This window comes from Phacochoerus africanus, chromosome 6 (assembly GCF_016906955.1).
Source record: "Phacochoerus africanus isolate WHEZ1 chromosome 6, ROS_Pafr_v1, whole genome shotgun sequence".
Taxonomy (NCBI): Eukaryota; Metazoa; Chordata; class Mammalia; order Artiodactyla; family Suidae; genus Phacochoerus; species Phacochoerus africanus.
The window spans coordinates 41979674-41992122 of NC_062549.1; the positions used below are offsets into that span (position 1 = coordinate 41979674).

Here is a 12449-nt window from a genome sequence, read left to right on the forward strand (position 1 = left end):
CGCCATGACAGGAACTCCTGAAACTAAATTACTAATGTTTCTTTACAATAAGGAAGTGCATTTTCTGTTTTTTAAAACAAAAAATAAAATTTGGATTTTTGTTATCACTCTGTGCTAGTAATTCTTAACCATGTAAGCAATAATTTACTCTTCTAAAAAATCTTTTGTTGCTCTAAATTCTTTTTTAAAATTCTTTATTAGAGTTGATTTACAATGTTCTGTCAATTTCTGCTGTACAACAAAGTGACCCAGTTTTTTGTTTGTTTGTTTGTTTGTTTGTTTTGGTTTTTAGAGCTGCACTCGTGGCATATGGAGGTTTCCAGGCTAGGGGTCAAATTGGAGCTGTAGCCACCAGCCTATACCACAATCACAGCAACACCAGATCCAAGCCTCATCTGCGACCTAAACCACAGCTCTCAGCAACACCGGATCCTTAACCCACTGAGTGAGGCCGGGGATCGAACCCGTAACCTTATGGTTCCTAGTCAGATTCTGAGCCATGAAGGGAACTCCTTCTCTCTCTTTTTTTTTGACCCAGTTTTATATATATGTATATTTCTTTTTCTCACATTATCCTCCATCATGTTCCATCACAAGTGACTAGATATAGTTCCCTGTGCTATACAGCAGGATCTCATTGCTTATCGGCTCTAAATTCTTGTTGCAGTTATTGTTGAGAGTTTTAATAGCTCACACTGAGCTTAGTTCGTGTCTCCAACATGAACTGAGCTTAGTTTATGTTATTACATATTTATGTGTTTAAACAACAGATTTAAAGCAAATAATGATAGCACAGTAACTGTGTAGCTAAACAGAATTTGAATTATTTCTTTTCTGCCCTTCTGTGTGACCCCTTGAACTTGTTATCTGTGTTCAATATTTAAAAGAGTAAAATAAAGTATAAACTGCAAGTTGTGATATTGTGTTCTGATAAGCGCAGGTATAGTTCACACATAAAATATTTTACCAAATTTGAATAACATCCTTACAATTGAAATGTAGTATTCTTCTAAAATTTTTCTTTTAAATGTTGGAAAAGAATTGAGGAAATACAAATTACATCAGTAGTTGCCTAAACTGTACTTTTTGCAGGTTGTCTGATTTTATGAAAATGTTTTATTAGGACTTCCCTTTGTGGCTCATCGGTTAACAAACCCAACCAACTAGGATCCATGAGGATGCGGTTTCGATCCCTGGCCTCACTCAGTGGGTTAAGGATCCAGAGTTGCTGTGAGCTGTGATGTAGGTCACAGATGCGGCTCAGATCCCAAGTTGCTGTGGCTGTGGTGTAGGCTGGCAGCTACAGCTCCAATTCAACCCCTAGCCTGGGAACCTCCATATGCCGTGGGTGTGGCCCTAAAATAGCAAAAAAAAAAAAAAAAGTATTTACTAATCACTGAACAATTATTTCTAAAAATATCATTGTATTAAGATGTAATAGGATCAAACTCAAACTGTAGGTAGATATAAATCTTTTTTTTTTTTTTTTGGTCACACCTGAGACATGAGGAAGTTCCCAGACCAGGGTCTAAACCCAAACCACAGCAGTGACCCAAGCCACTGCTGAACCACACAGGAACTCCTAAATCTTCTGAATAAATGGTTGTGTTTTTCCCTTTGTGCTATGTTCATTTTATTATTTATTTATTTTTATCATTATTATTTTTTTAACTGATACAGACATATAAAGTTCAGTAGAAGAAATTTTCATTGTCACTATTTCTTTTCTGGTCATTATTGTCATTCCTTTAATTTCCTTTTTTCACTCTTTTTTCCTTACAGTAAACACAGTAGTAAATCAGCAGTAGTCTCTTTCAGTTATAATTGTTAAATTGGGAGAGGAAGAAAGGGGGGGAAGGCAAATGCTTTCTTAGTAGGAAAAAACCCACCCCGTGGAGTTCCTGTCATGGCGCAGCGGAAATGTATCTGACTAGGAACCATGAGATTGAGGGTTCAATGCCTGGCCTTGGTGAATGGGTTAAGGATCCAGCGTTGCCATGAGCTGTGCTGTAGGTCACAGACTCAGCTAGGATCTGGCATTGCTGTGGCTGTGGTGTAGGCCAGCAGCAACAGCTCTGATTAGACTCCTAGCCTGGGAACCTCCATATGCAGCGGGTGCGGCGGTAAAAAGACAAAAGACAAAGAGAAAAACAACAAACCCACCCCCCCTCCCTCACTACCCCCCCCAAAAAAAACTGAGCAGAAGAAAAAATGAGCTGGGAAATAAAAACTAAGATTCCTCAAAGCCCAACAGAGCTCAAAGGCAAGCAGAAGGGTATGGAGTAGCAGAAAGGCAGCAGATTTCCCAAAGTTAAGGCCAAGCCTGTTCCTAAGGGGGGTGGGAGAGGGGAGAAGAAGCCTGGAGAAATAGTTTCCCACCCCAAGGCCATCTTCACTCCTCCACGGGGGAAAGCAGCACAGAGAAAGAACTTCATTTCTTTCTTTCTTTTTTATTTTGTCTTTTGTCTTTTTAGGACTGCACCCATGGTTCCCAGGGTAGGGGTCTAATCAGAGCTGTTGCTGCCAGACTACACCAGAGCCACAGCGATGCCAAATCCAAGCCGCATCTGCGACCTACACCACAGCTCATAGCAGCGCGGATCCTTAACCCACTGGGTGAGGCCAGGAATCGAACCCGAAATCTCATGGTTCCTAGTTGGATTTGCTTCCGCTGTGCCAGGACGGGAACTCGCTCCCCCCCATTTTTTTTTTAGAACTTCATTTCTAAGCGACTCAAGAGAGTCATCCAAGTTCTTCCACTTGGAGGATACAGTGCATACTCGGGAGAGCCAGGGTGTGTTAGGAAAGGAAGAGGAAATATATGTGGGTTTCAAGGCCATGGGCACTAAGGCTCCCCCTGGGAAAGGAAGGGAATTGAGGCCTTTCCTTTGGAAGAATCTGTGCTGGGTCCTTCAGAAGCTCAGCTTCATGGGTGTTTCAGCTGCTCTGGGACAGAAGGCAGTCAGCAGGCCAGCAGGGCAGAGGGGTTCCAATCCTTGGTCACCATGGCTGTTCCTATCTTTTGTCCCCCAATTTTCTCAAAACTCTGGGCTGGAATAAGAAGGAGTTTAGAGATCTCCCTTGCCTTGATGGCTTCCCAAAGACAGCCTAAAATACTTGCTGAAGGAAGTGAAGAGAAATAAGCTAGAGATATAGAGAAGACCAGTGTCCTCTGCTGGTGTGACACAGTTGTGAGGGACCTTCTGTGCCAGCCCCTCCCTGGCCACAGGGCCCGGTATTAGGATATGAGGGGCCACCAGTAAGTTTCTGTGGTGCTACCCGCAGAGGTAGGTGGATTAAACCACTGGTTGCCTGGGGGGTGGGTTTGTGGATAAGCCTGGAGGGATCGAACTGAAGATACTAACAAAGGAGAAAAGAAATAGGGCTGATGAGAGGTGGGGGACAGAACAGATTGGACAGTGGGTATAAATATCATACCTATTTACAGGGAAGCAAAAAAGGCCAGTAATGGGTGAACGCTGGGAAGGGATTAAAAGCCCCTCTCTCTTGCCTGACTCCTCTTCACTCCCCTATGATGGCCTGTGCTAGCCTGAGACTGCTCTCCAATTGCACAGTTAGTTCCCCAGGGAAGGCAAACCTCTACCCAAGCACTAGGTTGGCAAGAAGATAGATGAAGGGAGAATTGGAATTGGAGGGAGCTAGCAGTGGCGATCAGGCTTGAGTAGCTTCTCCTGGTACCGTTTTCTACAGCCCCTCCCCAAACCTCATATACTCCTTGTATTCCATTTAATTAAAAGTGAGAGGGCAGGTAAATCCGTGAAAACCCTCATAAAACAAGGATCACAATTGAACTACCATTAATTAAAGTACAAAGTGCAGAGGGATGGGGTGGCTGGGGCCGAGGCCCTCTCAAGCTCAGGAGAGAATTCTTATGTAGAAAGCAGAGGATGGGTATCAAAAACTGATCCCTGGAGTTCCCATCATGGTGCATTGGAAACGAATCCGACTAGGAACCATGAGGTTGCTGGTTCAATCCCTGGTCTCGCTCAGTGGGTTAAGGATCTGGCGTTGCCATGAGCTGTGGTGTAGGTCGCAGAGGCAGATCGGATTCTGTGTTGCTGTGGCTCTGGTGTAGGCTGGCAGATACAGTTCCGATTTGACCCCTAGCCTGGGGACCTCCACTTGCCGCAGATGCGGCCCTAAAAAGACAAAAAGACAAAAAACAAAACAAACAAAAAAACTGGTCCCTCCTCCAATTAGATCACAGCAGAGGCAAAGAGGCAGGCAACCAGTAAGGACTGGAGAACTCTGGGCATCGAGGGTCTCGCTCACTATGGGGAAGAAGCTACCTTAGAGGCTGAGGGAGGGGAAATCAGGCCTTGGAAAAGGTCCAGAGCCACAGACGACACTGCATCTCCACCTCTGTCGAGTCAGCTGACAACACAGCTCCCATCTGGTGCCTGAGAGCTCGCCTCCCCATTCTCACCTCTACCTAGAAACCGCTCCAAGGGCCAGAGCATGAATACGGCAGTGTTTTCAAACATGAAAAACTCCAGCCAAATAAAAACAAAAAGGAAATGTTTCCTTACTCCCTTCTGCCCTGAGCCTTATATCCAGAGCCCTTAAGGTGACTGCACTGGAAACTTTCCTCACTTCCTGGGTTCACCACCTTCTCCATCCTGGGGAGAGAAAAAAAGAGGATCAGGATTGACCAAAAGCAGAAGAGGAAGGGGCAGGAGACAAAAAACAGTCTCCAGGAGCTCCCTGGTGGCCTAGGGTTAAGGATCCAGCATTGTCACTGCTGGTGCACTGCTGTAGCTCAGGTGGCTGCTGTGCATGGGTTGGATCCCTGGCCTGGGAATTTCCACATGCCTCAGGTGTGGGGGAAAGAAAAAAAAGGTTTTCTGAAAAAATGGGGGAGTTCCCATCACAGCTCAGTGGCAACGAACCCAACGAACCCAACTAGTATCCGTGAGGATGCGGGTTCAATCCCTGGCCTTGCTCAGTGGGTTAAGGACCCAGCATAGCTGTGAGCTGTGGTGAAGATCACTAATGTGGCTCGGATCCTGCGTGGCTCTGGCTGTGGTGTAGGCTGGCAGCTACAGCTCTGATTCGACCCCCTAGCCTGGGAATCTCCATATGCCATGGGTGTGTCTCTAAAAATAAGGCGGGGGGGGGGGGGATTAGGGGGAAAGGCAAGATCACAGTCTTGTATCTATGCAATGCAAAGTAAAGAAAGTTTGTTTTGAAAGGTGAGTTCTGGGAGATCTCACCCCGCAGAGGAAGGATAGGAAGCCAATGGCAACAGCAGCCTGGTGTTGGCTGCTGAAGCGGTTTAAAAAAAAAAAAAAAAAGTGATGATGGAGCTGTCAGGAGCAGCCCTGGGAGCCAGGGCTCAGTGTGTTGCCACTGTAGGGGATATGAGCTGATAAGAGGGCTGGAGGCTATTTTTTACTTTCATGCTAGTTCCCTACGTGTTTGCTACCAGCCACCTCTGCAGTTGCTATAACACTGGCTCTTATTGTGCTGGGACTGCTCATGCAGATCCACACCCCGGGTTCGGCGGCTGCACCTCCAGATTCTGGGGTTCCTTCTGGCAACTTCTTAGCTATTGCCAGGAAGAGATCATTCATGCTCACAGCTGTCTTGGCTGAAGTCTCCATAAACAACAAGTTGTTGCCATCTGCATACACCCAGGCCTCTTCATGCTCCACCATACCCCTCCCGGCCAGATGAGCTTTGGTCTCCACCAGGGCAATAACCGTGCTAGGTCTGGCCTGTGGCTATAGTCTGGAGACATATAAAGGCAAATATATGGAGTGGCACTCAATTATTCAAGGACAAATTTGTCATTTGTGGGTTTTATACACTGGGAAGATAAAAATTTCAGTCTTAGATGAATAGATATAGAAGATGTGGTGTGTATATATAATGGAATACTACTCAGCCATAAAAGAACCAAATAATGCCATTTGCACCAACATGAATGGACCTAGAGATGATCACTTCATAACTGAAATAAGAAAGAGAAAAATACATGTCAGATGATATCACTTATATGTGGAAACTAAAATATGACACAGTGGAGTTCCCGTCGTGGCGCAGTGGTTAACGAATCCGACTAGGAACCATGAGGTTGCGGGTTCGGTCCCTGCCCTTACTCAGTGGGTTAACGATCCGGCGTTGCCGTGAGCTGTGGTGTAGGTTGCAGACGCGGCTTGGATCCAGCGTTGCTGTGGCTCTGGCGTAGGCTGGTGGCTGCAGCTCCGATTCGACCCCTAGCCTGGGAACCTCCATATGCCGCGGGAGCGGCCCAAGAAATAGCAAAAAGACCAAAAAAAAATAATAATAATAATAAAATAAAATAAAATATGACACAGTGTTCCCTGGTGGCTCAGTGGGTTAAGGATCTGGCATTGTCACTGCTGTGGCTCAGGTTCAATCCCTGGCCCAGGAACTTCAGCATGCTGAGGGCACAGCCCCCAAAAAGACACGAATGAACTCATCTACAAAACAGAAACAGACTCATGGACAAAGAGAACAGACTTGTGGTTGCCAAGGGGGAGGGGATTGGGAGAGAGAGAGAGAGAGAGAGAGAGTGAGAGGTTGAGGTTAGCAGATACAAGCTATTATACACAGAGGGGATGAACAGCAAAAGTCCTACTGTATAGCACAGAAAACTATATTCAGTGGCTTATGATAAACTATACTGGAAAAGAATATATTAATATATATATGTATATACATATAACTGAGTCACTTTGCTACGTAGCAGAAACTAACACATTGTAAATCACTATACTTCACTAAAAAAATTTCAGTCTTGAGTTCCCCTTGCTGGCGCAGTGGAAATGAATCCGACTAGTAACTGTGAGGTTGCAGGTTCAATCCTTGGCCTCACTCAGTGGGTTGAGGATTTGGCGTTGCTGTGAGCTGGGTGTAGGTCACAGATGTGGCTCGAATCCCACGTGGCTGTGGCTTAGGCTGGCAGCTGTAGCTACAGTTCAGCCCCTAGCCTGGGAACCTCCATATGCCGTGATTTCGGCCCTAAAAGAAAAAAAAAAATCAGTCAATACCCTTCTCAATTTTAAGACCATCTATATAAAGATTAATATTTTGTGAAACTTCCTGGGCAAAATAGTCTGTTTACCCTAGTGAAAACAGTCATATTAGAAAAAAATTGAAATAATAATTTAATTTAAAAAATCATGTTCTGGTTTTACTGGTAACTCAAAAGGAAAAAAGATTAGGACATATCATGTTAATACATGTTTTGAAAGTTATATTTAGGAGTTCCTGTTGGCAGAAACGAATCTGAACTTCTATCCGTGAGGATTCAGGTTCAATCCCTGGCCTTGCTCAGGGGGCCAGGTATCTGACGTTGCCATGATCTATGGTGTAGGTCCCTGGTGAGGCTTGGATCCCGAGTTGCTGTGGCTGTGGTGTAGGCCGGCAGCTGTAGCTCTGATTTGACCCCTAGCCTGGAAACTTCCATATGCCTCAGGTGAGGCCTTAAAAAAGCAAAAAGAAAGATGAAGTGATCGATTACTAAAAAATTATTTTTTTAAATTTGTAGTTTGAATTTTTCTTTGGATTTTCTGGGGTTTTTTTTGTTTGTTTGTTTATAACAATTGGTGTTTTTTGTGGTTTTTTTGTTTGTATGTTTATTTGTTTTGTCTTTTTAGGGCTGCACTGGCAGCATATGGAGGTTCCCAGGCTAGGGGTCAAATCAAAGCTGTTGCTACCAGCCCACGCCAGAGCCACAGCAACACCAGGTCCAAGCTGAGTCTGTGACCTACACCACAGCTCACGGCAACGTCAGATCCTTAACCCACTGAGCGAGACCAGGGATCGAACCTGCAACCTCATGGTTCCTAGTTGGATTCGTTTCTGTTGTGCCACAACGGGAACTCCTGCTTTTTTTTTTTTTTTTTTTTTTAAGTGGCCACACCTGCAATGTATGGAAGTGCCTAAGCTAGTGATTGACTTGGAGCTGCAGCTGCCAGCCTACGCCACAGCCACGGCAACACTGGATCTGAGCCATGTCTGCAACCTACACTGTAGCTCACAGCAATGGCTGATCCACTGAGTGAGGCCAGGGATCGAAGCCACATCCTCATGGATACTAGTTGGGTTCTTAACTTGCTGAGCACAACAGGAACTCCAAAAAATGCTGAATATTTTTTAAATTCCAGAATTAATTATAGTTATTGCATGAAGTTATGCTTATGACATAAATGACAGTGATTGAGATGTATGCTAACAGATTGTGTATGCTAGAAACCACTATACCTGTTAATCAAAATTTTAGTATCCGAAACTGTTCATTAACTGTAAATAAACCAGTATATTTTCCAAGACTTTATATGTGTTCAAAATGTCACGTAGGTGACAGGTCTTTCTCGTCGTTTTTAACTTGTGATTGCAGTTACAAAATACTGCAAAAGTTGTTTTTGTAGTTATAAAACACTGGAGTTCCCGTTGTGGAGCACAAGACTGGCATCATCTCTGGAGCACTGGGATGCAATTTCCATCCCCAGTGGCACAGTGGGTTAAGGATTTGGCATTACATCAGCTGTGGCCTCGGTGGCAACTGCAGCTCAGATCTGATCCATGGCCAGGGAAGTCTGCATGCCACGGGGCAGCCAAAAAAAGGAAAAAAAATGCTGCAGAAGTTTGTTGACAGTATTAAAGTGCAGAAGATTGGTTGTATTTATAGTTATAAAATGTTACATAAAGTTTTGTTTACAGTCATAAAATGTTTTAGAGTATTGTGGTTAAAGGTTGATTGTGTGTATAGTTATAAAATATTGTAGAAGGTTGTTTTACTGACTATATCATTAGTGGAAATAGTCTACTTTAAAAATATTCTAGGAGTTCCCATCGTGACTCTGCGGAAACGAATCTGACTAGCATCCATCAGGATGCCACTGATTCCTGGCCTTGCTCAGTGGGATAAGGATCTGGCATTGCAGTGAGCTGTGGTGTAGGCTGCAGACATGACTCGCATCTGGCATCGCAGTGGCTGTGGCTGTGGCGCAGGCTGTGGGCTACAGCTCTGATTTGACCCCTAGCCTGGGAACTTCATGTGCTGTGGGTGCAGCCCTAAAAAGACCAAAAAATAAAATTAAAATAAAAATAAAATACACTAGGATGTTGTATTAGACAAAATTCCTTTGCTTGGGAGTGATAGTGACTCAATTTAATAGCCATTGACCACTTTAGTTTTACATGCTTCCAGCTTCTCTGCCTCATAGGAAAGATGTGGTCATGGGAAGGGCCTTGGCTCTCCCAGGTTGAGTTGTGAGCTCAGCTCTGAAGCAGAGCTCTGGATAGGTTAATCCAAAGGCATCCTCTAGAAGGTAGAGTTCAATGACTGCACTCCTACCTGGATCATAATAAGTGGGGAATGGGTGATCCCCAAAGGAAGGCATTTGGGAAAGACAAGTCACATTCATCTGCTCAAGTTCCCCTTCAAAATAATTGTCATCTGTGAACAGCCTTGTGGGGGCTGAGTTTGGATGGTCCTCTTTTGGAAAATCATTAATACTGCTGGATTTAATCATTATTTCATAAAAGAATAAAGCTGTAGTTTGCCCTCTTATGGATATCTCAGGGTTTGTGTAAAACTGAGGAGATTTTCTTCCAGGATTACACTTATGTTTGGCAGGAAAGCTATCCTCAATGTTAATTATGTTCATTATCCTATTAATTATAAATAAAATATCTGCCACTCTTTCCTGTGCTCCCCCCCCTTTTTTTTTGCTGCACCCATAGCACATGGAAGTTCCCAGGCCAAGGATCAAAATCATGCCTCAGCAGGGACTGGAGCCACTGCAGTGCCAGCTCTGGATCCTTAACCTGCTGAGTCACACAGGAACTTCTGTGCCCTTTTAAGGTTGATGCAGTGCCGTAAGAGGCTAACACAGAAGGGTAAAGGTAGTCTCCATAAAATCAAGAGAAGAGATTGTGCAACTCCTTTTTGGAGCCTGTCTATAGTCACAGTTGAAAGAAAAGAAGAAAAGAGAAAAGGAGAGGAAAGGAAAGGAAAGAAGAAAACGAAAGAAAAAAGAAATAGGTTATTTGACAATTTTCAGCAGGGGGAGAGGGCCCGTGCCTGAGACATGCATAAGTTCCCAGCCAGGGATCAAACCGGTGCCATAGCAGTGACAATGCCAGACGTTTAACTGCTGGCCCACCAGTGATAGCTGACTTTTTTTTTTTAACAGAAGAAAACCATAGTGGATATATATAATTTCCACTATTTAAAAATTCTTCTCTAAGAGTTCCCGTTGTGGCTCATTGGTTAACGAATCTGACTAGGAACCATGAGGTTGCGGGTTTGATCCCTGGCCTCTCTCAGTGGGTTAAGGATCCAGTGTTGTCGTGAGTTGTGGTGAGGGTCGAAGACGAGGTTTGGATCTGGCGTTGCTGAGGCTCTGGTGTAGGCCAGCAGCTACACCTCCAATTAGACCCCTGGCCTGGGAATCTCCATGTGCCGCAGGAGCGGCCTAGTAAAAGCAAAAAGACCCAAAAATAAATAAATAAATAAATAAGCTTCTCTAGAGCTTGGTAGGTTGCATTAGTTGCTATAAAAAGTTACTAGCAAATATAAATTTTAAAGGCGTAATTGCTTTAAGATGATCATTCAGTTCTAGTTTATTCGATAAACAATATTTGAGGGTGAACTACGGGCCAGGGACTGTGCTGGATGCTGGGAGTACAAAGATGAAGAGGGCACAGTCTCTGCCATCAAGGAAGCAATGGAGAAAGGTAAGACACGTACATGTACTCTTAATATAATTTGCTAGGTACCCATGTTAGAAGAGTGCCCAGACATTGGGGAGAACTTAGAGTACCCAGAACTTTCAGGAAAGGATTCATGGAGGAAGTGAGCTGAACCTTGAAAAAAGAACACAACTGGGGAGTTCCCACTGTGGCGCAGGAACCAGGTGGTTGTGGGTTCGATCCCTGGCCTTACTCAGCGGGTTAAGGATCTGGTGTTGCTGTGAGCTGTGGTATAGGTGCAGATGTGACTTAGATCGGGCACTGCTGTGGCTGTGGACCCTTAGCCTGGGGACCTCCATGTGCCAGGGGTGCGGCCCTAAAAAGAAACAAAACAAAACAAAACACAACAGGTCTGGAAGAAGATGCTGAGAAAGGCAAATCTGGCAGAGGCTCATGCCATGAGGTGTAAATTAATATAGCACATGTGAAAAAAGCTCAAGGAGTTGGATATAATTAGGACAAGTTGAAGAGTGTCAAGGTGATAGAAACAAAGGGAGAGGTCGGTCTCGATAGTCTTGGCTATGCTACGATGCTCAGGAATTTGGACTTAACGCAGGTTAGAGGTTGTATTTCAGATGGGCTGCTGTGCTGCCATGTAGCTGATGGCTTAAAGAGGGGCAAGACTGGAGGGAGGGAGTCTATTCAAAATACTAATGTGACAATCTCGTGAGAAGATGGTGAGGGATTCAACTGGGTGGACCAAGAAATATGCCTTATCTTTGAATCTCCAGTACCTTGTATAATTCCTGGTACATATAAAGTCCTCAAGGAAGTTCATGTTTTGGTGCAGTGGGTTGGGTATCTGACTGCAGAGTCTTGGGTTGCTGTGGAGGTGTGGGTTTGATCCCTGGCCTGGTGTAGTGGGTTAAAGGACCCAGTGTTGTTGCAGCTGCAGCTCAGATTCAATCCCTGGCCTGGGAACTTCCATATGGCATGGGTTCAGCCATAAAAAATAAAAAATAAGAGAAATGTACTCAAGGAGTTGCTGTGGTGTCTCAGCGGAAACAAATCTGACTAGTATCCATGAGGATGCAGGCTCTGTTCCTGGCCTTGCTCAGTGGGTTAAGGATCCGGCATTGCCATGAGCTGTGGTGTAGGTCGAAGATGCAGCTCACATCTGGCATTGCTGTGCCAGCCTACACCACAGCCACAGCAATGCCAGAAGAGAGCCAAGTCGGAGAGCTACACCACAGCTCATGGCAACACTGGATCCTTAACCCACTGAACAAGGCCAGGGATCCAATGTGTTTGTAAAACTAAAAGATGTCACTGGAATGTGGAAGAGAACAAATAAATTTAGCTCAATTAGTAATATTGAGTACATTATTTTTTTTTTGTCTTTTGTATTTTTAGGGCTGCACCCACAGCATATGTAAGTTCCCAGGCTAGGGGTTGAAACTGAGCTGCAGCCGCTGGCCTACAACACAGCCATAGCAACTCAGGATTCAAGCCACATTTGCAACCTACATCACAGCTCACGACAACGCTGGATCTTTAACCCCCTGAACAAGGTCAGGGATCGAACCTATGTCCTCGTGGATGCTAGTCAAATTCCTTTCCACTGAGTCATGATGGGAACTCCCTGGAGTTTTTTTTATGTTTTGTTTTTGTTTTGTTTTGTTTTTGTCTTTTTGCCATTTCTTGAGCTGCTTCCACGGCATGTGGAGGTTCCCAGGCTAGGGGTCAAATTGGAGCTGTAG

The 12449-nt window shown here is 44.6% G+C and overlaps 1 non-coding gene across 1 annotated transcript; it reads left to right on the forward strand.

The window, feature by feature from the left end:
• The first annotated feature begins 9846 nt into the window (after positions 1-9846).
• Positions 9847-9968, forward strand: LOC125130171 (small nucleolar RNA SNORA26). The gene has a single exon (XR_007135671.1). It is a non-coding gene; the product is annotated as a small nucleolar RNA SNORA26 (small nucleolar RNA).
• The last annotated feature ends 2481 nt before the right edge of the window (positions 9969-12449 follow it).